At 46.9% G+C, this 25008-nt stretch overlaps 7 non-coding genes across 7 annotated transcripts; all 7 read left to right on the top strand.

The window, feature by feature from the left end:
• The first annotated feature begins 303 nt into the window (after window positions 1-303).
• TRNAR-CCU (transfer RNA arginine (anticodon CCU)) lies at window positions 304-376 on the top strand. Its single transcript has one exon. It is a non-coding gene; the product is annotated as a tRNA-Arg (tRNA).
• Window positions 377-1598: 1222 nt separating this feature from the next.
• On the top strand, window positions 1599-1691 carry TRNAI-UAU (transfer RNA isoleucine (anticodon UAU)). The gene is given in 2 exon segments: window positions 1599-1636; window positions 1656-1691. It is a non-coding gene; the product is annotated as a tRNA-Ile (tRNA).
• A 327-nt stretch (window positions 1692-2018) lies between these two features.
• On the top strand, window positions 2019-2091 carry TRNAR-CCU (transfer RNA arginine (anticodon CCU)). Its single transcript has one exon. It is a non-coding gene; the product is annotated as a tRNA-Arg (tRNA).
• Window positions 2092-3312: 1221 nt separating this feature from the next.
• Window positions 3313-3405, top strand: TRNAI-UAU (transfer RNA isoleucine (anticodon UAU)). The gene is given in 2 exon segments: window positions 3313-3350; window positions 3370-3405. It is a non-coding gene; the product is annotated as a tRNA-Ile (tRNA).
• Window positions 3406-3732: 327 nt separating this feature from the next.
• On the top strand, window positions 3733-3805 carry TRNAR-CCU (transfer RNA arginine (anticodon CCU)). Its single transcript has one exon. It is a non-coding gene; the product is annotated as a tRNA-Arg (tRNA).
• Window positions 3806-17601: 13796 nt separating this feature from the next.
• Window positions 17602-17694, top strand: TRNAI-UAU (transfer RNA isoleucine (anticodon UAU)). Its single transcript is given in 2 exon segments — window positions 17602-17639; window positions 17659-17694. It is a non-coding gene; the product is annotated as a tRNA-Ile (tRNA).
• A 327-nt stretch (window positions 17695-18021) lies between these two features.
• TRNAR-CCU (transfer RNA arginine (anticodon CCU)) lies at window positions 18022-18094 on the top strand. Its single transcript has one exon. It is a non-coding gene; the product is annotated as a tRNA-Arg (tRNA).
• Window positions 18095-25008: the final 6914 nt, after the last annotated feature.

Here is a 25008-nt window from a genome sequence, read left to right as displayed (position 1 = left end):
TTAATCACCTTTCTCCTATGACCCAAAACATTCAAGCCAAAGGGTGCCAGTATGCCACTGCTACACGCAGGAGCTGTCATTGCCCAACAAGGGAAGCTTGTTTTGAGTGAGGACCAAAAAGAATGAGACCAATGCTTTTGCTTGTTGAAGAGCAGTGGAGGAAGCTGGCAAGAGCTATATCACCTGCAAAATCCATGGCACAACACAAGGAAAAGAAGTACGTCCATTTGCAACTTATTTGCTGCAAGAGGCATTGTGCAGTCTCTGTGGAGCAAAAGCCTACTTGCTGCACTTCTACAGCATGCCCCAGTGGCCTAATGGATAAGGCACTGGCCTCCTAAGCCAGGGATTGTGGGTTTGAGTCCCATCTGGGGTGGCACATTCCTTCTTTGGCCCTTACATGTAGCATACCAACACACATTGTACTCTGATACAAATGACTTGGATTCTCATGGCTGCCAAAAGCTTTTAAAGTGGACCAGAACTCTTGCACAGGAAAGAAGGAGAACATAGAGAAATGCACCCTGTGTATGTATTTAGAGACTTTAGCCTGTCCCCCTCATTTGTGTCTAATCACTAGTTGTGGTGATCACCCTGGGTCACATGACTGCCAATGGCAGATAAGCTCATTTGAAAGCACAGGCTGTTAACAATATGTCTGCTTCCATCAGTCAGGAAGTAGAAACAGTGCAGATTTATCTTAGGATTTCTATTAGCTGTAACAAAGAAATGTTTCTTGTTTAAAGGTTGTTATGCTGTTGCGTATCTTTTAGAGCAGAAAGGACGTTCTGAGTTCAGGTCCACTTGAAATTCGACAAGGCTTTCAATGGGTATCCCACATCTCGTTACAAAAGGTCAAAGAAATGTAAAGTCACTATCATGTCACCACACTATGGAAAATCATAGCAAATCCACCTTCAAAATGCACTTCCTGCTGATTTTCACGGACCCACTTCAAAGCTAGATGCAACGCGCAATTGTGAACATCTCAATTGGCCGGCTCTGCTGTCATATATATTTATATCTTCTATAATAATAAATTCAATCTGTCATTTTGGGTGCTGTGTGTAAGATACGCCTTGCCCAGTAAATACCCCAGGGATTCCCTGCATCATGCCTGCATGTGTAGTCTGCCCAACTCAGCCGACTGCATTGCGACTCTGGAGGAGTGGCACCTGCTGGGGATAAAACATGACTTGAGATAGGTGTGCTTTTCCTTATTATCGCCTTATATGCAGTAGGAACATGCACATTTAGCAGCAGACCAGAATGATCTCACACCTTTTCAGAGGTATTCATGGCTTTCAAAGCCTGCTCTCATGGCCTATTCTCTCACCACCACAAAAAAAGTGTGATTGTGTGCTCCTAGTCTGTGTCAAGCCTCCATTGAAGTCCACTCACCTCTATGGAGATGATCTTAATAGTCACCTTGGCTTGCTGATTTGGACAAACGCTCCCTGTCTTCTACCGGTTTTCTTCTTAACAAACAATTGACTTGGTCTTATAATGATTTATGACATGTGCTTCATTTTAACGAGTTACGCATCACAGGCCAAGTGTCCTGGTGATAAAGGCACCTCCCCAACAGCAGCAACGGAGCTCCAGTGGCGCAATCGGTTAGCGCGCGGTACTTATAAGACAGTATCTGTTGAGCAATGCTGAGGTTGTGAGTTCGAGCCTCACCTGGAGCAGAGATAGTTGCCCTTTTGCTTCCTTTAATCACCTTTCTCCTATGACCCAAAACATTCAAGCCAAAGGGTGCCAGTATGCCACTGCTACACGCAGGAGCTGTCATTGCCCAACAAGGGAAGCTTGTTTTGAGTGAGGACCAAAAAGAATGAGACCAATGCTTTTGCTTGTTGAAGAGCAGTGGAGGAAGCTGGCAAGAGCTATATCACCTGCAAAATCCATGGCACAACACAAGGAAAAGAAGTACGTCCATTTGCAACTCATTTGCTGCAAGAGGCATTGTGCAGTCTCTGTGGAGCAAAAGCCTACTTGCTGCACTTCTACAGCATGCCCCAGTGGCCTAATGGATAAGGCACTGGCCTCCTAAGCCAGGGATTGTGGGTTTGAGTCCCATCTGGGGTGGCACATTCCTTCTTTGGCCCTTACATGTAGCATACCAACACACATTGTACTCTGATACAAATGACTTGGATTCTCATGGCTGCCAAAAGCTTTCAAAGTGGACCAGAACTCTTGCACAGGAAAGAAGGAGAACATAGAGAAATGCACCCTGTGTATGTATTTAGAGACTTTAGCCTGTCCCCCTCATTTGTGTCTAATCACTAGTTGTGGTGATCACCCTGGGTCACATGACTGCCAATGGCAGATAAGCTCATTTGAAAGCACAGGCTGTTAACAATATGTCTGCTTCCATCAGTCAGGAAGTAGAAACAGTGCAGATTTATCTTAGGATTTCTATTAGCTGTAACAAAGAAATGTTTCTTGTTTAAAGGTTGTTATGCTGTTGCGTATCTTTTAGAGCAGAAAGGACGTTCTGAGTTCAGGTCCACTTGAAATTCGACAAGGCTTTCAATGGGTATCCCACATCTCGTTACAAAAGGTCAAAGAAATGTAAAGTCACTATCATGTCACCACACTATGGAAAATCATAGCAAATCCACCTTCAAAATGCACTTCCTGCTGATTTTCACGGACCCACTTCAAAGCTAGATGCAACGCGCAATTGTGAACATCTCAATTGGCCGGCTCTGCTGTCATATATATTTATATCTTCTATAATAATAAATTCAATCTGTCATTTTGGGTGCTGTGTGTAAGATACGCCTTGCCCAGTAAATACCCCAGGGATTCCCTGCATCATGCCTGCATGTGTAGTCTGCCCAACTCAGCCGACTGCATTGCGACTCTGGAAGAGTGGCACCTGCTGGGGATAAAACATGACTTGAGATAGGTGTGCTTTTCCTTATTATCGCCTTATATGCAGTAGGAACATGCACATTTAGCAGCAGACCAGAATGATCTCACACCTTTTCAGAGGTATTCATGGCTTTCAAAGCCTGCTCTCATGGCCTATTCTCTCACCACCACAAAAAAGTGTGATTGTGTGCTCCTAGTCTGTGTCAAGCCTCCATTGAAGTCCACTCACCTCTATGGAGATGATCTTAATAGTCACCTTGGCTTGCTGATTTGGACAAACGCTCCCTGTCTTCTACCGGTTTTCTTCTTAACAAACAATTGACTTGGTCTTATAATGATTTATGACATGTGCTTCATTTTAACGAGTTACGCATCACAGGCCAAGTGTCCTGGTGATAAAGGCACCTCCCCAACAGCAGCAACGGAGCTCCAGTGGCGCAATCGGTTAGCGCGCGGTACTTATAAGACAGTATCTGTTGAGCAATGCCGAGGTTGTGAGTTCGAGCCTCACCTGGAGCAGAGATAGTTGCCCTTTTGCTTCCTTTAATCACCTTTCTCCTATGACCCAAAACATTCAAGCCAAAGGGTGCCAGTATGCCACTGCTACACGCAGGAGCTGTCATTGCCCAACAAGGGAAGCTTGTTTTGAGTGAGGACCAAAAAGAATGAGACCAATGCTTTTGCTTGTTGAAGAGCAGTGGAGGAAGCTGGCAAGAGCTATATCACCTGCAAAATCCATGGCACAACACAAGGAAAAGAAGTACGTCCATTTGCAACTCATTTGCTGCAAGAGGCATTGTGCAGTCTCTGTGGAGCAAAAGCCTACTTGCTGCACTTCTACAGCATGCCCCAGTGGCCTAATGGATAAGGCACTGGCCTCCTAAGCCAGGGATTGTGGGTTCGAGTCCCATCTGGGGTGGCACATTCCTTCTTTGGCCCTTACATGTAGCATACCAACACACATTGTACTCTGATACAAATGACTTGGATTCTCATGGCTGCCAAAGGCTTTTAAAGTGGACCAGAACTCTTGCACAGGAAAGAAGGAGAACATAGAGAAATGCACCCTGTGTATGTATTTAGAGACTTTAGCCTGTCCCCCTCATTTGTGTCTAATCACTAGTTGTGGTGATCACCCTGGGTCACATGACTGCCAATGGCAGATAAGCTCATTTGAAAGCACAGCCTGTTAACAATATGTCTGCTTCCATCAGTCAGGAAGTAGAAACAGTGCAGATTTATCTTAGGATTTCTATTAGCTGTAACAAAGAAATGTTTCTTGTTTAAAGGTTGTTATGCTGTTGCGTATCTTTTAGAGCAGAAAGGACGTTCTGAGTTCAGGTCCACTTGAAATTCGACAAGGCTTTCAATGGGTATCCCACATCTCATTACAAAAGGTCAAAGAAATGTAAAGTCACTATCATGTCACCACACTATGGAAAATCATAGCAAATCCACCTTCAAAAAGCAAGGCCTGGAGGAGCGCAGCTTAGGAGGGCCACCCATGATAGGGCTAGACATATGTCCAGGGAATAGAGGGTTAATGTTGGCCGGGGGAGGGCTTATCCCCTTGGCAACAGGTTGGAAGAGGGAGGTTCAGGAGGAATTGGTTCCCGGGCTATAGGACAGGAAGTAAGGACCTGGTTTCAGTACAGGAAGAAGGTGGGAGGAGCAGAGACAGCGGGGAAGAAGGTTTAGGAAAGTGCAGCCTGTTTTGCTCGTTTCTAGAGAGAGAATGGAGGACGTGGAGAACCTGATCCAGTTGGTGAGGAGTGAGGCTGCAGCACGAGGATCGCGGTGGGTGGCTGATCAGATGTCACGGATGGCAGGAGGCAGCGGCGGAGACTCCACAAGTCGCACCAGCGCACGTGTCTCCAGGCCGCCGGAGCGACTGAGCCCTGCATCTTCCCCCAGGAGGCGCAGGAGAAGCGGCAGCCCTCTACAGACCCCTCCGGCTCCCCCCAACAAAAAAGGTACAGGGCAGAGCTCAAAGGGTGGAGGAGGCAGGCAGACAAAAGACAAGGCAGCGACAGCAGGCCACAGTGAATCGGGGGCAACACGGGGAGGCCAGTCAGCGGGGAAAAAACAGCAGCAACAGCAGCAGCAAGCGGCAACTCCGGAAGTGCCTGACATACCTGAGGCAGGCCCGTCGGGGCAGGACAGGGAGGGTGCCGGTGAGCGCAATCGAGTGGTGGTTACAGCGCAGGTGCACAAGCCGGCACTGCAGGCCTCAAAAGGGAAAGCTTCTGCAAAGAAACAGTCGACCTCCAAGACGGGTGCACGAAAAGACAATCGTGGTGCTAAGGCTGCGGCTGGCAGGAGCGGCAGACAGCCTTCCCCGCCCCCCCCTCCACGTCAGAATAGAAGCAAGGAATCAGCGGGGACCAGCGATTCCCGCCAGGGCCGGCCGGCCAGGGGCAAACAACCTGATGTGAGGCAACAGCATGGGAGTCGAGACGGTCACAGGAGTGGAGAGGATAGTCGATCTGTATCCCCTGTGGATGTGGCATCTGAGAGGTCAGAGGAAGAAGGAGAGCTGGTCGAGTCACCGAGTCCAGATGTGTCGGCTGATCGGGGCCAACGTCCGGTGCAGCCTGGTGAAGCAATCTCTGTTTGTATGTCTAATGTTCATTCATGCACGGGAGGTTGTTGTGGTAATAGGGTAGAGAGGCATAGCGGGGCTACGGGGGGTCAGGGGGTAATAATTAACGATACGACCCAGGTGAGGGCTCCTGCGCATGCGAATGTCACTGGTACCACAGGTACAGAGCCTAATGTCGTAGCTCTCATGTCATCCTTAATACAAAGTATTAGGGATGCTTTACAGGCACCCCGCCAGAACACGGTGCAACTAGGATCACCGGTTCAGGCTTGGACGGGATCTGGGGAACAGGGAACCACGCAATCGGTGGGTCCCGCATCTGCTCAGGTAGACACCAGCAGCAACGCTGCGGTTGTGAGCACAGTGGCAGGGTCCGCGCAGGCCGACTCAAGGGAGAAGGAGACCGAGTTGGTGCGGTTAGCGGATACAGCAAAAGGGGATGCATACTTATGTGTCAGCGGACCGCTGGGCGTGCATCTGAAACCAGAGGTGCGGGAAAGGATTTGGAAGGGTGAGTATGTGGAGATATTCTCACTCCTCCCATTGGGTAAGTTTAACTTAGATCGGGGTAAGCCGGATGAAAGTAAGAAGGAGGAAGAGGAACGTAGAAGGTATAGATTGATACCGAGAACTTTCGAGAACTGGAGGCAAGCGTTTTCGATACTGGCAAGCATTTTGGGTGAAAGACATCCGGAGTGCTGTTCAGCACTGTTTTGTTACCTGGAGACCATAGGTGAGGCCCACAGGATGTACGGGGGAAATGCGTGGCTACGCTATGACGAGCAGTTTAGGCAGTCAAAAGCGTTTCACCCTGCGATAAAATGGAATCACAAGGACATCAACCTATGGATGAGTCTGATGATTCCGGGTACCAAGTCGAACCAGCCCTTTCAAGGGGGGGCCGGCGGTGCGGGAGCTCCCGGGCAGTTGGCCAATAGAAGACCAGGAGTATGCTGGAAATATAATGAGGGAGCGTGTAAGTTTGGAAGTTCATGCCGCTTCAAACATGAATGCTCTTCCTGTGGGGGCAGCCATATCGTCACTAAGTGCTACAGAAATGGGAAGGGGCGCTCATCGGATTCCGCTGGAAAAAGGGAGGAGTCCAGTGAAAGTGGTAAGGATGGATCGCTTCCTAAATAAGTACCCAGATGCAGACGCAGCTGATTTTCTTCGTAAAGGGTTTACCGACGGTTTTGTTATACCTAGTTTTGGAGTGGTGGGCTCTCACCCTCCACACCGTAATTTAAAGTCAGTTGCCATGCATCCTGGGGTGGTGTCGGCAAAACTGGAAAAAGAGGTGAGTCTGGGTCGTATGGCGGGCCCGTTTGTAGAGCCACCAGTTGTTGACCTAGTGGTATCACCTTTGGGTTTAGTACCAAAGAAGGAGCCGAATTCGTTTCGGCTTATTCACCATCTGTCATATCCGAAGGGTACATCGGTAAATGATGGCATTGACCCGGAAGCAGCCTCAGTGTTATATACTTCTTTCGATTCAGCAGTTAGAATAGTGAAACGGGCTGGGCAGGGGGCGTTAATGGCAAAGACGGACGTCGAAGCCGCTTTTAGACTTTTACCGGTTCACCCGAATAGTTTTCGTTTGTTAGGTTGTTTTTGGGAGGATCAGTATTATGTGGATTGCTGCTTGCCAATGGGATGTTCCATTTCATGCTCGTATTTCGAACGTTTTAGTTCTTTTATAGAATGGGTGGTCAAGGAGGTGTCTGGTGTACAGTCAGTCGTACATTATTTGGACGATTTTCTGTTTATCAGCAGCGGGGAATCATCGGAGTGCTCATATTTGTTAGCAACCATGAGGCAGGTCTGTGCCAACTTCGGCATCCCTTTGGCAGAGGAGAAGACTGAGGGCCCTCAGTCGGTTATCAAGTTCCTGGGCGTTGTAATAGACTCCGTGACTATGGAGTGTAGGCTGCCAAAGGATAAAGTGGAGGACTTGCGGTCGCATATTGAAACGGTGCTGGCAAAGAAAAAGGTTTTCCTTCGGGATCTTCAATCCCTCTTGGGAAAACTGAATTTTGCTTGCCGGATTATGCCTATGGGCCGCATTTTTTGCAGACGGTTGGCAATGGCCACGGCAGGAGCAAAGTTACCACATCATCGGATTCGACTGGTGGGGGAACACAAGGAGGACCTGCGTATGTGGCTGGTTTTCTTGGCTGAGTTCAATGGGCGTTCAATGTGGATGGAGGAAAGTGTACAGAACCATGACCTGGAATTGTTTACAGATGCTGCAGGGTCATGTGGTTTCGGCGCATATTTTGCAGGAAAATGGTGCGCAGAACGGTGGCCAGACAGGTGGGAACAATTGGGTTTTACGAAGAATCTGTTACTATTGGAATTGTTTCCAATATTGGTAGCAGTCGAACTTTGGGGTCCTTTATTAAGAAACAAACGCATTCGTTTCAATTGCGACAATTTAGGAGTGGTAACGGCAGTAAACAGGTTATCGGCCTCATCCCCGCCAGTGGTGAGGGTGTTACGGCAATTAGTGCTTAGCTGCCTGAGTTTTAATATGTTCATTTTTGCTGTTCACTTACCTGGGGTTGAGAATGAGGTGGCTGATGCTCTTTCTCGCTTCCAATGGCAGAGATTTCGGAGCAGCGCGCCAGAGGCGGAGCGGCAGGGGGCTCGTTGCCCCCAGGCCTTGTGGGACATACCCCTGAATGCATAGAAGATTGGATATATAATTCATTATCGGCTTCTTCATGGTCTGCTTATGCGGCTGTTTGGGGACAATGGAACGAGCTGTCCCAACAGGCAGGAGGCTTTAAATCAGACGAGGAACGTTTGTATCTTTTATTTCAGTTCATGGCAAGGAAGGGAGCGAACGGGGTATCAGCAGCAGTGTTGGCAAAGAGCTTAGCCGCGCTAGCGTTTTGTTTTAAGCTTCAGGGTATTACAGATGTTACGAAAGACTTCCGGGTTAAGATGGCCATGAGGGGGTTTAGAGCACAAAACAGGGTCAAGCGGGATTCTAGGCGTCCAGTCACTTTCCAATTGTTAGTGGCAATTATCGGCAGTCTGGGTGGGTTATGTGCTTCTCAGTATGAGGTGTTGCTGTTTAGCGCTGCGTTTGCCATGGCTTTCTTTGGGGCGTTTAGGGTGAGCGAGTTAGTCAGTCAGAATAAAAAGCATGAAGGGGGACTGAGGCGCAGTGAAGTGAGACTTACCAGGGGCGGTCTACAGGTTTATTTGCGCAGATCAAAGACGGACCGTATGGGGGAGGGTCGAACCATAGTGCTTTTTCCGCTAGAAGATTCTTTAGCTTGCCCAGTACGGACGGTGAAAAGTTTTATGGAAGTTCGTGGGGAATCAGGGGAGTCTTTTTTGTGCCATGCAGATGGCTCTTCCCTCTCCAAGTACCAGTTTGTAGCGATATTTAGAAAAGCACTGGGGCATTTGGGCTATACTCCCTTGGAATATGCGTCCCACTCCTTCAGGATTGGAGCTGCGACGGAGGCGGCACGGTGGGGTTTGGGCAATGAGCAGATCAGACGCATAGGTAGATGGGAATCTTCTAGATTCTTGCTATACGTCAGGCCAAACTTAGTGAGATAGGACAGATGCTGTCCACGTTTTGGTTTTAATGTATCGGCTGCTGTTTTTCGTGTTTTGGTTCCTTTTTCTTTCTTATTTTAGGGGCAAGAGTTTCTCCATTGCTGGTCTGGATCCTGGGGCACTCTTACGTGGCTAGAGGCGCTCGGAGAGCTGCAGTAAGGCCTGACGGACGACAATTGGGCATATCCAGGGCAACCGCTATTCTGAGATGGATTGGTATTCCCGGGATGATGTGGGAAAAGGTATTATCAGAGTTGCAGCGGTTCGTGGCTTTAGACAGAGCTCCGGACGTGCTTGTTCTACACGTTGGGGGAAACGATCTGGCCTCTAGGACGACGAGGCAGATCATACAGGAGATGAAGTGTGATATGATGAGGATTCGCTCTACGTTTCAGAACACAATTCTCGTCTGGTCGGAGATCGTCAGCCGTAACTCATGGAGAATGGCACGGTCTGTTGAAAAAATCAACAGGGCTCGTAAGAAGCTTAATCGTGATGTTTCAAAATTTGTAGTTAACATTGGGGGCGTGGCAGTGAGGCACATAGAGCTAGAGGAGGACACGAATATGTTTTTTTTTTTTTGGTAACACTGTTTTTATTAAGGAATAGTGCAGTTTACATAGATCGATTAAAACATTTTTAAACAGCTTATTATTATCCAACGTATACGGTGAGAACATTTTGGAAGTGGAGAATGATACAGTTTCATAACAGATGCCTATACGATTGATTCGTATTTGATCAAGTGAGAACAATAACAATAACACAAAAGTAAAAATAAAGAGAAAAATAAAAATAATAACGCAGAGAAGAGTCATATTATATGCATTATATTGTAGGTCAGGAGATAATTTTTGAGTTTGGTCTGGTCTACCCTCATTTTTTTTTTTTTTTTTTTTTTTTTTTTTTGTGTAGCCGTGTATCTAGGAAATAGTATATAGGTCCCATAGTAGATTTACATCATTCGCATAGTCAGAGTCCTACTGTTCCAGTGTTAACTAGCAGAATGAGTACCTTTCGATATGCTGCTGAGGTTACCCAACTTTATGATATCAAGGGGGAATATAGTTTGAGAAATAAAGTTCCCATGAGTTCCATACTTTTTCATACTGGGGTTCAGTATCTCTAAGAAGGGCTGTAAGATATTCCATAAGTTTAGTCCATTGTAGTTTAGTTATGATTTTAGATATAGTTGGTGCCTCGACACTGCGCCACTGTGATGCTATAGCTAATCTTGTGGCCGTTAATATATGTGTGGCAAGTTTCATAGAGTGTCTTCTATAACCAGAGACCGGTTTGCCCAGCAGCATATGGATAGGATCCAAAGGGATGGAAATATTAGTTATCCGTAATATTAAAGCTTGTATATCGACCCAAAGTGGTTGTATAATTGGGCAAAACCAAAAAATGTGTTCTAGCGTGCCCAAATTATTGCAGCCCCTCCAACAATTGCTTGAGACATCAGGATACATTTTTGACAACATGTCAGGGGTTCTGTACCAGCGAAATAGTATCTTATAGATATTTTCCTTCACTTGGCTGCACATCGAGGTTTGTTTAGCGTTGTCCCATATGGCTATCCAGTCGTCCACTGTCAGAGGTTGACCAATAACATGTTCCCATTTAGACATATAAGGATGATTTGGATTGAGTTTACCCGATTTATCTAAAAGCAGTGTATATATTGTAGAGATGAGACCCTTTTGGTGCCCCCTAGTGTCACAGATGCGTTCAAACGGGGTATGGGTGGGTATAGGAGTTATTCCTTTAGTATAGGTTTTTAGGAAGTGATAAATTTGATTATACTCCATGTGAGTTTGTGCAGTGAATGTTATTTTTTCCTCTAATTTACTTTTTGTAATGAGTTTACCAGTAAGAGTATCTGTCCATTTACTAAGAGTGTAATATTTAAAGGTAAACCATCTTCCCATAAAGTCTTCAGCAGTCCCTGGGAGAAAGGAGGGGTTGCCTAAGATCGGGTATAGAGGGGATATTGAAGATCTGAGATTAGCTGATTGTGCTGTAGATTTCCAAATTTGTAGAGTAAATTTGATAGTGGGTAAGATTTGTACAGTGGGGATTTTGGGGGGAATTTGGGACCATAGTAGAGCCGATAAGGAGATTGGGTATATACTTTTTGCCTCTATGAAGCCCCATTTAGTATGAACCCTAAAGTCGGACCATTCTGGCAGTTGTCGTAAATGAGCCGCCTGATAGTAGAGTTTTAAAGATGGTACTCCCAGGCCTCCTTGTTCCCTTGAGGCCATGAGGACAGATGCTCGGACCCTGGGGCGAGAGTTATGCCAGATAAATTTCAAGAAGGCTTGTTGCAGTATTTTAAATTGTGAGGGGGGGACCTGAACAGGAAGGGTTTCAAAAAGGTATAGAATCCGTGGAAGGATGTTCATTTTCAGTGAGTAGATCCTACCTATCCAGGATATTTTATATGCCGTCCATTTATGAAGGTCTTGCAGAATACAATGTATTAAAGAGGGAAAATTCGCTTTATATAGGGTAGAGTAATTAGGCGTCAAATGGATACCAAGGTATTTAATAGCGTGTGTTTTCCATGTGTAATGAAATGAGTGTTTCAAATTGTTTAACATCATTGGGGGTATCTTAATGGGGAGTGCTTCTGTCTTTTCTTTGTTTAATTTAAAGCCTGAGATGGATTCAAACTCCTGTAGGACTGAGTGCAAGGTGGGCAGGGAGATAAGCGGCTGTGTTAATGTTAGTAGGATGTCATCTGCAAATAGTGAAACCTTGTATTCATGAGAGCCTTGTTTTACCCCTGAGATGTTTGGGTTTTGCCTGATGGCACAGGCCAGGGGTTCAATACTAATAGCAAATAGCAGTGGAGATAGGGGGCACCCCTGGCGTGTGCCGTTTTGAATTGGGAAGCTGTGTGGGGAGGCAAATGGGAGTTTAACCGAAGTAGATGGAGAAGAGTATAGGAAGTGAATTAATTTTAGGAAGGGTCCCTCAAACCCTTGATGTGACATAACTTTAAATAGGAAGGGCCATGATAGTCTGTCGAAGGCCTTCTCTGCGTCCAAACTAAGGAGCAGAGAGGGCCTCCCAGATCTATTCATTAGTTCTATTAAGTTAATAGCTTTTCTAGTGTTGTCACCAGCCTGACGGCCCATTATGAATCCTACCTGATCATTATTGATTAAGGATGTCAGAATGGGGTTCAGTCGATTAGCTAATACTTTAGTAATTATTTTAAGGTCAGAATTGAGGAGTGATATTGGCCGGTAGCTTTGTGGGAGTTGGGGGTCTTTTCCCTCCTTAGGGATCATAGTAATTAAGGAGTTTAGGAGTGAGTGGGGCGAAGGTTTTCCTTCCATTAGACTGTTAGCTAAGTGAGCTAGGTGGGGGGCAAGGATATTGGAGAATTTTTTATAATATGAGTATGGTAGGCCATCTGGTCCTGGTGCTTTAGAAGATGGCAGTAGTTTAATAACTTCTGTAATTTCTGTGGTCATTATGGGGGTGTTTAATTGTTTAATGTTGTCCTCTGTTAATCGTGGTAGTGATAGTTGGGCCAGGAATGAGTCAATTTTAGAGGAGTTGGTTGCAGGGCATACAGGTTTAGGGAGATTATATAGTTGAGTGTAATAGTCTGTGAAGATTTGTGCCACTGTCTGAGGATGATAGTGTACTGTATCATGACTGTCCTTCATAGAGTATATGTGGTGTTGCGAGGATTTCGGATTTAGTTTACGGGCCAAAATAGTATGAGGTTTATTGCCTCTTTCGTAAAATAGTTGTTTTGTCCATCTCAGACTTTTCTCTAATTGTGTGCATTGTAGTGCTTGTATTTCATGTTTAATAGTTTGCATCGCAGAATAGTTTGTTTGGGTAGGTTCTTTTTTATATAAAGTTTGAGCCTTGGAAAGGGTCAAGTGGAGGGTTGAAAGTTTTTGTGTTGCATTTTTTTTGCGCTTGGTGCTTTCTGAAATGAATAATCCTCTTATAAATGCTTTATGGGCTTCCCACATAACCCCAAAGGATGACACTGACCCAATATTTGTTGTAAAATACGATTGCAATTCGTCTGTAAATTGAGATAGTAGGTCCTTATTCTGTAATAAGTTCTCATTCAGCCTCCAAAAAGTTGGTTTATGACTGTATGAGAAGAGATCTATTTCTGCCGTGACTGCTTGATGGTCCGTCCATGCAATTGGGTGGATCTCGGCCGCTTTTAGCAGAGGTATTGTGGTGGCCTTAGTGAAGAGGTAATCAATACGGGAGTTGGATGCATGAGGGGGGGAGAAGAAAGTATATTCTATGGAAGTAGGATTAGAAATCCTCCAGATATCTAATAGTCTGTATTGTCTTAGGAGAGTTCTAAATTTACGAGAATTACGGTCATGGGTGGGCCTAGTAGTTGAGTTAGGGGGGATGTAGCGATCTTTAATAGTGGAAAAAGCTAAGTTAAAGTCCCCTCCTAATAGAAGGGTTCCTTCGACAACCTTAAATAATTTTCGAAGGAAAGAGTTTAAAAATGATATTTGGTTATTATTGGGGACGTATATATTAGCCAAAGTGATGGGTTTTCCTGCTAGGGATCCAATGAGTATCATAAAGTGGCCATCTGGGTCAGTAACAGTTTTGGAGATTTGTAGGGGAAAGGTTTTCTTATATATAATAGCTACTCCTGCTTTTTTCTTGGGACCAGAGGCCAAACACACCTCAGAGTATAGCTTGTTGTAGAGACGAGAAGAATCGTCTTTGCGCAGATGCGTTTCTTGCAAGAAAGCCAAATCAATGTTTAATCTCTTCAGATCTCTAAACAATGAAAATCGTTTCTGTGGTGTGTTAAGGCCTTTGACATTAAGAGTCAGAAGATTAGCCATAATCAGTATATGTTTGAGTATGCACATACCAAATAAGGGTAGACCAATTAGACCTTTTAGATACCAGTGTGTTGATATACCTATACGTGTCAACATGACAAACCTTAAGAGTTAGAAAAGAAAATTGACAAAACCATAACATTGTAAAAAAACAATTATCAGAGTGGAAGCCACTTTCAAACCAGTGGCTACATGTACAGGCAGCATAAAACTGCTGCCAAAGTAGAGAACCCCCTGGGTTGGTCAGTCGCCATGGCGACTGGTCAAGTCGAGGGAGTATCTCTCGGAGGCACAAACGGGTGACCAAGATGGTGCATTGTATGGTAAATACCAAAGGTAACATCAGTTAAGTGGTTGGGCTCGAATCCACCGCCTATAAGAGGAAAAGAGTAAATGGAACCGGGGAGCTTATGTCTTTAAATTCGAGAGGGCGGTTTCAGATATGATAAGTATTTGAAAAGTTAGTCCCCAGAGGTATTCATTATAAAGCATTTAGGAGTTACAACCAGGGCAGTTGAATTCCAGTTGGTGTGTAGAGAGGTCTAAGATGCATAGTTCAAGTTCAGGCTGGTTGGTCTTCCATTTCCTCAGATCTATCTGGGAATGTGATACTGCGTATGGGGAGTTTGGTCCACTCCGAAATGTGTCGTATTTTCCGTGGCGGTGAGGAAGCCGATGGGGAGCGGGTCAGAGAGGCAGTGTTAGTGGGGAGCCTGAGGCCTAGTTGTTTGAGGAACATGGGGGCGTCATCTAGGTCAGAAACAGAGAGGATTAATCCTTGCTTGTTTACAGTGAGGCGGAAGGGAAATCCCCATTTGTATGGGATATTCGTATCTCTGAGAAGCTGCGTTACTGGCTTAAACGCTCTCCTTTTTGCCAGTGTGATTAAGGATAAGTCATTGTAGATGGCAATCTCTTCCCCTTTAAATGAAACAGTGGAAGTATTCCTAAGAGCTTTAAAAAGTGCGTCCTTTGCTTCAAAGTAATGCAGTTTAGCTATGATATCCTTAGGTCTTTGTGAACCCGGCTGACGTTCCCCCAGAGATCTATGAGCTCTATCTATTCTCCACATTTCATCTGGTATGTCAGGGAGGATAGTGTGGAAGAGTTCCTTAAGGTAGTCGCGGATCTGTTCATGTTTTAATGCCATAGAGACCCCCTTGATGCGTATGTTCTGCCTCCTTTCCCTGTTTTCCATGTCTTCCTGTGCTGTACGCAAAAATTTTATGTCTGTTTGCATGAGTTGTTGATCCTCTGTTAATTCAGCATGCTTTAGATTTATAGCTTCCATTTTCTCCTCTAGGGCATGTGTGCGATCCCCCAGCCCTGTGATTTCAGTGCGCAGCTCCTTTACAGCTGTCATTATTACAGTCTGTAGAGAGTTATGGAGGCTGGTGTAGTGTTTATCTAGTGCAGACTGAAGGAGTGCCGCTGTGAGGGGCTGTGTGTCTCCGTTTACACTTGCCTGGTCTGTAGTATGAAGGCCCCGCGGATCTGCGTTGTCGGCGCCATCTTGGCTGGGAGGAGGGCACAGGTATTTTTCCATAGCGCCAGCCGGAGAAGCGTTTTTAGGGCCCCTTTTGTGCGCCATAGTGTACAGGGGTTGATGCTGGGGATATCGCGCACTAAACCGCCCGTCTGGTTCCCGGTGGGAGCGGAGGAGGTAGCTGATAGCGGCGGTGGTAGACGGAGCTCCCTCGCTAGGCGGCCATCTTGCTCAGCTCGCGCATGCGCCTCTCGACACGAATATGTTTTTGAGTAGGGATGGTGTCCATTTGAATGCCATAGGCACAGATTTATGGACTCTGGCACTTGAGGAGGGGATCCAGAGGGCCTTTTTGTTGCGGGCGGCGCAAGGGTGAGGTTTCTCCCTTGCTCACGGGTGGCGGGGCAAGGATGCCGGAGGATACAGGTTTAAACAGTTTAGAGGATTTTCACAAGTCTGATTTCCTCAAAAGGTGTTGAATAAATACATGGTTCATCAAGGGCATGCAGCTGTCCCCGAATCGGTGGTCGCGGTTGGGGGCCAGAGTATGGCTGCATGTCCAAAAAGGTATTGAAGATTTTGGTGATTGATTTACAAGCTCCGGTTTTTTCTCCTTGCCTTGCAACGGTTAAATAAATGGTTAAATTGTTTTATATTAAAATGTTGTAAGTTTAATAAACTTTGGGCTGCACTGGCCTATTCATCCATCGTCAGTTGTAGTCCCGGTGTGCTTTTATATAGAGTTAAGGTTAAGAAATATTTTAGTGGGGTGATTAGTGGTTAACAAGGACAATATTGGTTATGCACCTATCAAGCAAGGCCTGGAGGAGCGCAGCTTAGGAGGGCCACCCATGATAGGGCTAGACATATGTCCAGGGAATAGAGGGTTAATGTTGGCCGGGGGAGGGCTTATCCCCTTGGCAACAGGTTGGAAGAGGGAGGTTCAGGAGGAATTGGTTCCCGGGCTATAGGACAGGAAGTAAGGACCTGGTTTCAGTACAGGAAGAAGGTGGGAGGAGCAGAGACAGCGGGGAAGAAGGTTTAGGAAAGTGCCCACCCACCCGCCCTTAATTAGGTAAGAAAGTACGTCACTGCAGTCGGCGGGGCAAGGATGCCGGAGGATACAGGTTTAAACAGTTTAGAGGATTTTCACAAGTCTGATTTCCTCAAAAGGTGTTGAATAAATACATGGTTCATCAAGGGCATGCAGCTGTCCCCGAATCGGTGGTCGCGGTTGGGGGCCAGAGTATGGCTGCATGTCCAAAAAGGTATTGAAGATTTTGGTGATTGATTTACAAGCTCCGGTTTTTTCTCCTTGCCTTGCAACGGTTAAATAAATGGTTAAATTGTTTTATATTAAAATGTTGTAAGTTTAATAAACTTTGGGCTGCACTGGCCTATTCATCCATCGTCAGTTGTAGTCCCGGTGTGCTTTTATATAGAGTTAAGGTTAAGAAATATTTTAGTGGGGTGATTAGTGGTTAACAAGGACAATATTGGTTATGCACCTATCATGCACTTCCTGCTGATTTTCACGGACCTACTTCAAAGCTAGATGCAACGCGCAATTGTGAACATCTCAATTGGCCGGCTCTGCTGTCATATATATTTATATCTTCTATAATAATAAATTCAATCTGTCATTTTTGGTGCTGTGTGTAAGATACGCCTTGCCCAGTAAATACCCCAGGGATTCCCTGCATCATGCCTGCATGTGTAGTCTGCCCAACTCAGCCGACTGCATTGCGACTCTGGAGGAGTGGCACCTGCTGGGGATAAAACATGACTTGAGATAGGTGTGCTTTTCCTTATTATCGCCTTATATGCAGTAGGAACATGCACATTTAGCAGCAGACCAGAATGATCTCACACCTTTTCAGAGGTATTCATGGCTTTCAAAGCCTGCTCTCATGGCCTATTCTCTCACCACCACAAAAAAAGTGTGATTGTGTGCTCCTAGTCTGTGTCAAGCCTCCATTGAAGTCCACTCACCTCTATGGAGATGATCTTAATAGTCACCTTGGCTTGCTGATTTGGACAAACGCTCCCTGTCTTCTACCGGTTTTCTTCTTAACAAACAATTGACTTGGTCTTATAAAGATTTATGACATGTGCTTCATTTTAACGAGTTACGCATTACAGGCCAAGTGTCCTGGTGATAAAGGCACCTCCCCAACAGCAGCAATGGAGCTCCAGTGGCGCAATCGGTTAGCGCACGGTACTTATAAGACAGTATCTGTTGAGCAATGCCGAGGTTGTGAGTTCGAGCCTCACCTGGAGCAGAGATAGTTGCCCTTTTGCTTCCTTTAATCACCTTTCTCCTATGACCCAAAACATTCAAGCCAAAGGGTGCCAGTATGCCACTGCTACACGCAGGAGCTGTCATTGCCCAACAAGGGAAGCTTGTTTTGAGTGAGGACCAAAAAGAATGAGACCAATGCTTTTGCTTGTTGAAGAGCAGTGGAGGAAGCTGGCAAGAGCTATATCACCTGCAAAATCCATGGCACAACACAAGGAAAAGAAGTACGTCCATTTGCAACTCATTTGCTGCAAGAGGCATTGTGCAGTCTCTGTGGAGCAAAAGCCTACTTGCTGCACTTCTACAGCATGCCCCAGTGGCCTAATGGATAAGGCACTGGCCTCCTAAGCCAGGGATTGTGGGTTCGAGTCCCATCTGGGGTGGCACATTCCTTCTTTGGCCCTTACATGTAGCATACCAACACACATTGTACTCTGATACAAATGACTTGGATTCTCATGGCTGCCAAAGGCTTTTAAAGTGGACCAGAACTCTTGCACAGGAAAGAAGGAGAACATAGAGAAATGCACCCTGTGTATGTATTTAGAGACTTTAGCCTGTCCCCCTCATTTGTGTCTAATCACTAGTTGTGGTGATCACCCTGGGTCACATGACTGCCAATGGCAGATAAGCTCATTTGAAAGCACAGCCTGTTAACAATATGTCTGCTTCCATCAGTCAGGAAGTAGAAACAGTGCAGATTTATCTTAGGATTTCTATTAGCTGTAACAAAGAAATGTTTCTTGTTTAAAGGTTGTTATGCTGTTGCGTATCTTTTAGAGCAGAAAGGACGTTCTGAGTTCAGGTCCACTTGAAATTCGACAAGGCTTTCAATGGGTATCCCACATCTCATTACAAAAGGTCAAAGAAATGTAAAGTCACTATCATGTCACCACACTATGGAAAATCATAGCAAATCCACCTTCAAAATGCACTTCCTGCTGATTTTCACGGACCCACTTCAAAGCTAGATGCAACGCGCAATTGTGAACATCTCAATTGGCCGGCTCTGCTGTCATATATATTTATATCTTCTATAATAATAAATTCAATCTGTCATTTTGGGTGCTGTGTGTAAGATACGCCTTGCCCAGTAAATACCCCAGGGATTCCCTGCATCATGCCTGCATGTGTAGTCTGCCCGACTCAGCCGACTGCATTGCGACTCTGGAGGAGTGGCACCTGCTGGGGATAAAACATGACTTGAGATAGGTGTGCTTTTCCTTATTATCGCCTTATATGCAGTAGGAACATGCACATTTAGCAGCAGACCAGAATGATCTCACACCTTTTCAGAGGTATTCATGGCTTTCAAAGCCTGCTCTCATGGCCTATTCTCTCACCACCACAAAAAAAGTGTGATTGTGTGCTCCTAGTCTGTGTCAAGCCTCCATTGAAGTCCACTCACCTCTATGGAGATGATCTTAATAGTCACCTTGGCTTGCTGATTTGGACAAACGCTCCCTGTCTTCTACCGGTTTTCTTCTTAACAAACAATTGACTTGGTCTTATAAAGATTTATGACATGTGCTTCATTTTAACGAGTTACGCATCACAGGCCAAGTGTCCTGGTGATAAAGGCACCTCCCCAACAGCAGCAACGGAGCTCCAGTGGCGCAATCGGTTAGCGCACGGTACTTATAAGTAGTGTTGGGCGAACATCTAGATGTTCGGGTTCGGGCCGAACAGGCCGAACATGGCCGCGATGTTCGGGTGTTCGACCCGAACTCCGAACATAATGGAAGTCAATGGGGACCCGAACTTTTGTGGTTTGTAAAGCCTCCTTACATGCTACATACCCCAAATTTACAGGGTATGTGCACCTTGGGAGTGGGTACAAGAGGAAAAAAAAATTTAGCAAAAAGAGCTTATAGTTTTTGAGAAAATCGATTTTAAAGTTTCAAAGGGAAAACTGTCTTTTAAATGCGGGAAATGTCTGTTTTCTTTGCACAGGTAACATGCTTTTTGTCGGCATGCAGTCATAAATGTAATACATATAAGAGGTTCCAGGAAAAGGGACCGGTAATGCTAACCCAGCAGCAGCACACGTGATGGAACAGGAGGAGGGTGGCGCAGGAGGAGAAGGCCACGCTTTGAGACACAACAACCCAGGCCTTGCATGAGGACAAGAAGCGTGCGGATAGCATGCTTTGTACCACCATGCAGTCATAAATGTAATAAAGATAAGTGGTTCAATAAACAGGGACCACGCGGCAACGCTAACCCAGCAGCAGCACACGTGATGGAACAGGAGGAGGCGCAGGAGGAGAAGGCCACGCTTTGTGAGACACAACAACCCAGGCCTTGCATGAGGACAAAAAGCGTGCGGATAGCATGCTTTGTACCGCCATGTAGTCATAAATGTAATAAAGATAAGAGGTTCAATAAACAGGGACCACGCGGCAACGCTAACCCAGCAGCAGCAGCAGCAGCAGCACACGTGATGGAACAGGAGGAGGCGCAGGAGGAGAAGGCCACGCTTTGTGAGACACAACAACCCAGGCCTTGCATGAGGACAAAAAGCGTGCGGATAGCATGCTTTGTACCGCCATGTAGTCATAAATGTAATAAAGATAAGAGGTTCCATAAACAGGGACCGGCAACGGTAACCCAGCAGCAGCAGCAGCAGCAGCAGCACACGTGATGGAACAGGAGGAGGCGCAGGAGGAGAAGGCCACGCTTTGTGAGACACAACAACCCAGGCCTTGCATGAGGACAAAAAGCGTGCGGATAGCATGCTTTGTACCGCCATGTAGTCATAAATGTATTAAAGATAAGAGGTTCCATAAACAGGGACCGGCAACGGTAACCCAGCAGCAGCAGCAGCAGCAGCAGCAGCAGCACACGTGATGGAACAGGAGGAGGCGCAGGAGGAGAAGGCCACGCTTTGTGAGACACAACAACCCAGGCCTTGCATGAGGACAAAAAGCGTGCGGATATAGCAGCAATGCTTTTTGCCGCCATGCAGTCATAAATGTAATACAGATGAGAGGTTCAATAAACAGGGACCGGAAACGCTAAACCATCCCAGATGTTCATCGGTCATGTTACTTGGTTGGGGTCCAGGAGTGTTGCGTAGTCGTTTCCAATCCAGGATTGATTCATTTTAATTTGAGTCAGACGGTCTGCATTTTCTGTGGAGAGGCGGATACGCCGATCTGTGATGATGCCTCCGGCAGCACTGAAACAGCGTTCCGACATAACGCTGGCTGCCGGGCAAGCCAGCACCTCTATTGCGTACATTGCCAGTTCGTGCCAGGTGTCTAGCTTCATGCCCGGTTTCAGGTCCAGCGGTGCCAGCCACAAATCCGTCTGTTCCTTTATTCCCCTCCAAATTTCCTCCCCTGTGTGCTGCTTATCCCCAAGGCAGATCAGCTTCAGCAACGCTTGCTGACGCATGCCAACAGCTGTGCTGCACTGCTTCCACGATCCTACTGCTGCTGGTGCTGGGTTAGCATTTCCGGATGAGGTACAGCTTTGAGATGCGTTGGAGGAGAAGGAGTCAGAGAGGTAGGTGCTGCTGTTGTTATCCAGCTGTTTGCGGCGTGGGCAACACCCGCGCCGTAGCAGGTGAGGAATCGCTGCCAGGCTCCACAAGGTTCACCCAGTGCGCGGTAAGGGAGATGTATCGACCCTGGCCGAACGCACTCGTCCAGGTGTCAGTGGTGAGGTGAACCTTGCAGGCAACGGCATTCTTCAAGCTTCGGGTTATTTAGCTGACCACGTGCTCATGCAACTCAGGCACTGCAGAGCGCGCAAAGTGGTAGCGGCTGGGAACAACGTAACGTGGGATGGCCACTGACATCATGCCCTTGAAGCTGTTTGTCTCCACCACTCGATATGGCAGCATTTCGCAGGCCAGAAGCTTGGCTATGCTGGCTGGCTGTTACTGCCACGGCCCGGGGGTCATTTGCTGGCAATTTCCTCTTGTGCTCAAACATCTCAGAGACAGACAACTCAACCGTAGCGCTGCACACCGAAGGGCTGTTGGTTGTTGTGTTTGATGAACACTGGGAGACCTCAAGAGCACTAGTCCGGAAAGTGACAGTGTCAGCATCGTCTGATGTTTGTGAATGTTGTGAACCACGCAATGGCTGGGCTACTGCTGCTGCTGAGGCGGGTCTGGTGGTGAGTCTGGTGAACCCAAGGGAGGCAGTGTTGCTGGTGGTACCCTGTCCTGCCGCGTTTGCCCACAGAGTGGGATGTTTGGATAGAATGTGGCGGCTCATGCTGGTGGTGGAGAGGTTGTTAATACTTTTCCCCCTGCTCAGGCGGGTCTTGCACACCTTGCAAATCGCCATGGTAACATCCTCAGTGCAGTCTTCAAAGAAAGCCCAGACTTTAACTGGCTGAGGACTCGGACCTCGTGCGTGATGTGCTGGTGCTGCTTAACCCACTGCTGGACGCTTGAGAGGTCATCCAAGTAATTATCTGGTCCTGTTCTTTTGGATCTGTGAGGGTTGTTGTCCTGGACAACATGGGCAGTATTGAGTGGGTTTTCTTGGGTGCTCCCCTGTGGCCTGTACGTGAACCGTCAGGGGAAACACCTCTTCCCTTGCCCCTCCCTCTTTCACCGGATTTCTTCCTCATTTCACTTATCCTTAAAGTACACGCTGACTGGCAGCAGTACAGTGGCAGTACAGAAATGCTATACAGTGGTGGGTGAGCGGTGTACCACTATTGTCAGCAGTGACACAGAGCACAATGCTATACAGTGGCGGGTGAGCGGTGTACTACTGTTCCCAGCAGACACAGAGTGGAAGTAAACACAATGCTATATAGTGTGGCTGAGCCGTGTACACAGAGTGGCATTAAACACAATGCTATATAGTCTGCTATATAGTCACCCCGAACAGGGTGATGTTCTGCAGAACCCGAACAGTGGCAAACACTGTTCGCCCAACACTACTGGGAGGGAACGCAGATTTTAGTACCTAAACACACGATACAACATGTTTTCCGGGGTCGGACTCTGAGGCACATACAGATGGTCCCGATCATCATCCTCATCATACAACTCTTCTCCTGAGTCTGACCCACCCACCACCTCTGCCACCCCAACATCCCCAGACACAGACCCCTCATCGTCCTCAACATTAACTTGGGATGCTGGCCTGAGCCAGACCTCCTCCTCCACATCAGGCCCCATCATCTCCTCAATGGCAGCCCTCATTAATCGCTCTGGCGACGGACTGATGGACACAACGTTCTCCTCCGGGGAGGGCTGCTGCTGACCACTGGCTGCTGGGGTGGATGTTATAGCTTGCGTGGGGCGTTGGCTGTTGCTGTTGTTGGGAGTGCTGCTCACAGCGGAGGTCTCTGGGGAACTCATGTTGAGCTCATATAGTGGTTGACGGTGAGTGGAGTATTACTGATCCCAGCAATATACACACTGACTGGCAGAGTACGCAATGCTATATAGTGTGGCTGAGCGGTGTACACAGAGTGGCAGTAAACACAATGCTATATAGTCTGGCTGAGCGAGCGGTGTACTACTGTTCCCAGCAGAATCAGAGTGGCAGTAAACAATGGTATATAGTCTGGCTGAGCGGTGTACACAGAGTGTCAGTAAACAATGGTATATAGTCTGGCTGAGCGAGCGGTGTACTACTGTTCCCAGCAGAATCAGAGTGGCAGTAAACAATGGTATATAGTCTGGCTGAGCGGTGTACACAGAGTGTCAGTAAACAATGGTATATAGTCTGGCTGAGCGGTGTACACACAATGCTATATAGTCTGCTATATAGTGTCAGTAAACAATGGTATATAGTCTGGCTGAGCGAGCGGTGTACTACTGTTCCCAGCAGAATCAGAGTGGCAGTAAACAATGGTATATAGTCTGGCTGAGCGGTGTACACAGAGTGTCAGTAAACAATGGTATATAGTCTGGCTGAGCGGTGTACACAGAGTGTCAGTAAACAATGGTATATAGTCTGGCTGAGCGGTGTACACAGAGTGGCAGTAAACACAATGCTATATAGTCTGGCTGAGCGAGCGGTGTACTACTGTTCCCAGCAGAATCAGAGTGGCAGTAAACAATGGTATATAGTCTGGCTGAGCGGTGTACACAGAGTGTCAGTAAACAATGGTATATAGTCTGGCTGAGCGGTGTACACAGAGTGTCAGTAAACAATGGTATATAGTCTGGCTGAGCGGTGTACACAGAGTGGCAGTAAACACAATGCTATATACTCTGGCTGAGCGAGCGGTGTACTACTGTTCCCAGCAGACACAGAACAGTGAACAGAATGCTATATAGTGTGGCTGAGCGAGCGGTGTACCACTATTCCCAGCAGACACAGAACAGTGAACAGAATGCTATATAGTGTGGCTGAGCGGGCGGTGTACCACTATTCCCAGCAGACACAGAACAGTGAACAGAATGCTATATAGTGTGGATGAGCGAGCGGTGTACCACTATTCCCAGCAGACACAGAACAGTAAACAGAATGCTATATAGTGTGGCTGAGCGAGCGGTGTACCACTATTCCCAGCAGACACAGAACAGTGAACAGAATGCTATATAGTGTGGCTGAGCGAGCGGTGTACCACTATTCCCAGCAGACACAGAACAGTGCACAGAATGCTATATAGTGTGGCTGAGCGAGCGGTGTACCACTATTCCCAGCAGACACAGAACAGTAAACAGAATGCTATATAGTGTGGCTGAGCGAGCGGTGTACCACTATTCCCAGCAGACACAGAACAGTAAACAGAATGCTATATAGTGTGGCTGAGCGAGCGGTGTACCACTATTCCAAGCAGACACAGAACAGTGAACAGAATGCTATATAGTGTGGCTGAGCGAGCGGTGTACCACTATTCCCAGCAGACACAGAGTGGCAGTAAACAGAATGCTATATAGTGTGGCTGAGCGAGGTACACAGAGTGGCAGTAAACAGAATGCTATATAGTGTGGCTGAGCAAGCGGTGTACTACTATTCCCAGCAGACACAGAGTGGCAGTAAACAGAATGCTATATAGTGTGGCTGAGCGAGGTACACAGAGTGGCAGTAAACAGAATGCTATATAGTGTGGCTGAGCAAGCGGTGTACTACTGTTCCCAGCAGTGACACAATGACAGGGGGGACCCTGGCTAGCGTGGCTGGAGCGCGAACTACCCTGCCTGCCTACCCAAAGCTAAACCCACAGACAAATGGCGGAGATATGACGTGGTTCGGGTATTTATTTACCCGAACCACGTGACCGTTCGGCCAATCAGAGCGCGTTCGGGTCCGAACCACGTGACCCGTTCGGCCAATCACAGCGCTAGCCGAACGTTCGGGGAACGTTCGGC

This window comes from Hyperolius riggenbachi, chromosome 3, assembly GCF_040937935.1.
Source record: "Hyperolius riggenbachi isolate aHypRig1 chromosome 3, aHypRig1.pri, whole genome shotgun sequence".
Taxonomy (NCBI): Eukaryota; Metazoa; Chordata; class Amphibia; order Anura; family Hyperoliidae; genus Hyperolius; species Hyperolius riggenbachi.
The sequence above is the reverse complement of the archived record's forward strand: the minus strand, read 5'-3'. Positions and strand labels throughout refer to the sequence as shown.